This window comes from Mirounga leonina, unplaced genomic scaffold, assembly GCF_011800145.1.
Source record: "Mirounga leonina isolate KUSES-001 unplaced genomic scaffold, KU_Mleo_1.0 Mir_95, whole genome shotgun sequence".
NCBI lineage: Eukaryota > Metazoa > Chordata > Mammalia > Carnivora > Phocidae > Mirounga > Mirounga leonina.
The window spans coordinates 12,737,962-12,743,096 of NW_023270865.1; the positions used below are offsets into that span (position 1 = coordinate 12,737,962).

At 36.9% G+C, this 5,135-nt stretch overlaps 1 pseudogene; it reads left to right on the forward strand.

Moving 5' to 3' along the window:
• Nucleotides 1–243: 243 nt before the first annotated feature.
• Nucleotides 244–1,009, forward strand: LOC118006191 (annotated as a pseudogene).
• The last annotated feature ends 4,126 nt before the right edge of the window (nt 1,010–5,135 follow it).

Below are 5,135 nucleotides of genomic sequence, written 5' to 3' on the forward strand. Positions count from 1 at the left end.
GAGGAGGAGAAGGGTACCTGGGTGGCTCAGTTGGTTAAGCATCTGCCTTCGGCTCAGGTCATGATCTCAAGGGTCCTAGGATTGAGCCCCACATCAGGCTCTCTGCTCAGTGGGGAGTCTGCTTCTCTCTCTCCTCCTCGCCCCCTCTCCCCGGCTCATGTGCACATGAGCACGCTCTCTCTCTCTCTCAAATAAATAAATAAAATATTTAAAAAGAATAAAAAGAGGCTCTCTCCCCGGGTGACGAGCAGCAGGATAACATGGAGTCTGGCAAGATGGCACCTCCCAAGAATGCTCTGAGAGATGCCTTGGTGATGGCACAAATCCTGAAGGATATGGGAATTACGGAGTATGAACCAAGGGTTATAAATCAAATGTTGGAATTTGCTTTCCGATGTGTGACTACAATTATGGATGATGCAAAAATTTATTCAAGCCATGCTAAGAAACCTAATGTTGGTGCAGATGATGTGAGACTGGCAATCCAGTGTCGCGCTGATCAATCTTTTACTTCTCCTCCTCCAAGAAATTTTTTACTGGATATTGCAAGGCAGAAAAATCAAACCCCTTTACCACTGATTAAGCCATATGCAGGACCCAGACTGCCACCTGAAAGATACTGCTTAACAGCTCCAAACTATAGGCTGAAGTCCTTAATTAAAAAGGGACCTAACCAAGGAAGAGTAGTACCACAGTTAAGTGTTGGTGCTGTTGGTAGCGACCTTCCACTCCTACTGCAGCAACCCCACAAACGTCTGTCCCAAATAAAGTTGTACTTCCAGTGTTGGTGACAAGCCAAAGATTTACGGTGCAGATTCCACCTTCTCAGTCCCCACCTGTCAAATCAGTTCCTGCAACAACTGCAGTTCAAAATGTTCTGATTAATCCTTCAATAATTGGACCAAAAACTATTCTTATTACCACCAACATGGTTTCATCACAGAACATGGCCAATGAATCGAACCCATTGAAGAGAAAACACGAAGATGATGATAATGATACTATGTAAGGAATACAATCAAGATGTATTTCAAACTTGTAGTTGGTTTGGAGTCCATTATACTGAACTAGAATATTCTCTATCTTCTCAAGTTTTATCTTAGAAAACTTAAATGTAGCTGCAGTATTTTTCACATTAGCTTAAATTGTTAATTTCTTTTTTTCTTAAAACAGGTATCTTAGGTAAGCATACCAATGTTTCTTCATTAGGCTTCAAGTAAAAAAGTATTTGTTTCTGAATATTTTGATTAATGTTGAATTCTACCATGACAATTTTATATTTGGAAGCAGTTTTCTGCCATGTATCACTGACAGCAGCACTTAAGTTTCAGTTTCTACAGCCTGATCAGTGGACTAATCTTTAATAGCATAATTTCTAATCTACATTTAAATACTACTTTCTTTTATGAGGTAAAATAGTCATAATTTTTGTTTTCACCAACTTTTTTGACCAAATCTCTAACTTTAGGAAGTATTTTTTGGAAAGGATGGATTTAAAGGGATTCTAAATTCACTTGGAGTGTATTTGTTTCTTGGTGTTCCCTAACCTCCCATGTCCTCAACCCCATTTCTAGATCCCATTCATTTTCTGTACTACCTCTTCCCCATAGGCTTAAGTTTCTCCCAATACTCTTAGAAGGCCAAAACTCGAGTTCAAAAACATGTAATTCCTGATAATACAGTGTCATTTTCCTGCTTTTAAAACCTGCTTTACATGCCTGAAAGTTTGCTTTGCTGTTTTTCTCTCTATACCAGAGCACTTGAGTTTTATCCATTGCCTTTCATGCTGAGCTTTACTCTGCTTTTAACATGTAGTTTGAGGTCAGTTACGGTTTATCTTGTATTCCAAGTCCATAGCGCCACAATATTTCACATTTCTGCATTTAACAAAGATGCTGTAGCTTAAGATCTGCCTTGATAAGTATATTTACACTGGACCTAGGCAAAAACCACTGAAGAGCAAGTGTTTTTTTTCCTTTCTACCACATACATATATGCTATGATCACTACTGCTTGAACCCTGCTGGATATCATATATGAGATGGGATCAGACTTGGAAATTCTATAATGGTTTTTCTTCCTCTAGAAGGCCAACAACAAAAACAAGTCGGTATAATGTGACCTGCACGTACGTGTACTGTGCATAGGTTTCCCAGTAATGTTGCTAAACACTTTCCCCTGTTTTCCATTTATACACGTTTAAACATCTTGGTGGGAAAGATTGCAAAGCTTTCAAAAATATAAATAGCCTTGTTGTTTTTAAGTAAGTTTGACATATTCAATATAGGAATTTTGCAGAATTTTCTAAAATAAATTTTCATATCATAATTTAGAACTTAGAGCCAAGGATCCTCAAAACTTACTACACAAGAAACTTTCATGTTAGGATGGTGCTTGATACACTGAAGAGAAAGAGTCCAGTGACAGAGAAGACATGTCTCATCACAGTTTGTTTTTGAATATTAGGAAAAAGGTAGTATCAAACTTATAAAAACAGATCTGATCATCATAGGAGAAAAATGTTCATTAGATAGCATAGGATATCATTACTTGAATGTTCTCAGGGAAGCAGCATGTCAAAAAGCCTAGGTTCTAGTCCTGGCTCCATCATTTACCAACTATGTGACCTTACTTCACCTCTGAGCCTAGTTCTCAGTAATAGGAAAATAACACCAACCCTGCCTACCTCACAGGGATGTTGTGAGGGTTTAATTGGCATATGTGAAAATTCCCTCAAAATTGTAAAATGGTTTATAACTCTAAGAAATTGTTAATGTATTTGTTCCAAGATTATCAATAAAAAATTGAACTAAAGAAAAAAAAAGAAGAAAAAGAGAAGAAAAACACAGACACGGGGGAAACCTTTTGAGAAGGCAGAAGCAGAGATGGGAGAGTGCCCACAGCCACAAGAGTCTGGGAGAGACGCATCAAACAGATTCTGCCTCAGAGCCTCCAAAAAGAACCAAGCCTGCCAACACCTTAATTTCAGTTTTCTGGCCCCCAGAACTATGAGAAAATAAATTGCTGTTGTTTAAGCCTCCCAGTTTATGGTAGGAAAGTAATACGTAGTGGATTAGTAAACTTTATTACAGAAAATATATATATTTAAAAAGATCAGAAGATTGATGCATAAATATTAATTTATTATAGTAATGGATAATAGTGTAATAGTTTCTATTTTCAAGTCTTTGCAAATTTGCCAATGATTTCATCAACATGGATCTTCATATATTCATGTTCAATACACAACATAATGAGATTTGTCCACCCAGTCTCAATCACAGTGGATTGAATCACACTTTTTATTTATTTTATTTTAGACTAGTTTCTTTCACATTAAGCCACAGATCTACAGGTAGTTAGAAAAAGTCTTAAACACAAGAATAAGTTCGGTCAAGAATCATAAAAATCCTATTCAGAATAAATTCTAGAAACCACAATACCATCCATGTCTTTGCTTTCCTTTCTAGCAGCTTTTCAATTTTTCTGTCAAAAAAACTTACACACAAATAAAAACTCCAAGTGGCCCCATTAGGGAGGCAGAGTGCTCTCACTGTTTACTTTGAATCTGCTCTTTAAACACAGGAATATCTAGTATCGAGGTGTGGAAGACATAAACACAGAGCTCAAGCAATTCCAAAGCTCTACTATGAAAGGAGTGTGAGTAGCAGAGTCTGCCTCTGATGCAGGCTGTGTAACTGTGAATTCTCCAACTTAACTTCTGTGTAGAAAACATTTTTCATTAAAAGATACAGAATTTAAGTGTGCTAATTGGAAGCTTAATATGTATTATTAAAATTCAACAATAATTGCAGTAAATGCTTAGATCTTACACCAACCCCACATTGGGGGGAAGGACTAATTGATGGTCACTGAAATGGTTTGAAATTGGTGAGCCATGGTGATAACAACGAGCAGTCCAACTATTAGTTGAACTGTATTATTATTTACAAGTTTTCTGTAAAGAATGCACTCCCTGATTGTCTGTACCCACGATGGACCTCTCCTTCTGTACTTCACTGTCATGAAGGACAAGAGAAAGAAGAGGGAACTTGTGTTCCTTTCCTAGGGCTGCCATAACAAAGGATCACCAATTGGGTGGCTTATAACAATAAAAATGTACTCTCTCTCAGTTCTAAGAGTCAGGGTCAATCCCTCTGTTCTATAATAAGCTTCTACCATCCTCGTCATTCCTTGACTTGCAACTGCATGACTCCAGTCTCTGCCTCTGTCCTCACATGTCCCACTGGGTATCTGTGCCTGGCCCAAATTTCCCTCTACTCAAAGGGACACCAGTCATACTGGACTAAAGACCCACCCTATGCCTTCATCCTAACTCAATTACATCTACAAAAATCCTATTTCCAACAGGGTTGCATCCATAGGTACCAGGGCTTAGGACTTCAACATATTTCTTTAGGGGACACAATTCAACCCATCACAGAATATTACAATTTCTCAGTGCTTATTTACTGTACAGCATCTTGAATTATTTTAGGGAAAGACCACTTGGGGTGGCTCCTCATTGACCCTACAGATGGCTCATTTGAGATGGTAACGTTGGTAACAATAATTCCTTTAGTGGCAACCTACTCAAGGGGTTTTTATATATATATGTAAAACCTTGAATTATTGATTTCTTCAAGCCATCTGCAAAAGTCAGAGAATTTTGTCTCATTTATTAACATATTTGCTTTTCTCTGGAGGTTTTTCTTTTTTTTTTCTTATCTTAATAGAAATATTTCTAAAATGCTTCAACCACTCTGCCTTATAGTAGTCTTCTGTTTTTTTTGCCACATATATTTACCCTCTTCCCTCTAAATTTTAATTTTAGATAATTTCTAGTCTTTTTAAATTACCAATAATGTCTTTTTTCTTTTCTTTTCTTTTCTTTTTTTACTTAATAAGACTTCCCCATATATCTTTAACTTCTCCATGAAGCCTTAGGTGATTAAATACTTTTCTTCCTATCCACCTTTTCAAAAGGTTGGGAAGCCATTTAGCCTAAATTATGAGATCCTGCAAAACTTTACCCTTCCTCCATATATAAAACATTTTGTTCTTTTATACTTTGCTTCCCGGAATTTCTTAAAAAATCTGAACATCCATATCTCTTTTTCCTCTTTTCTTAACAT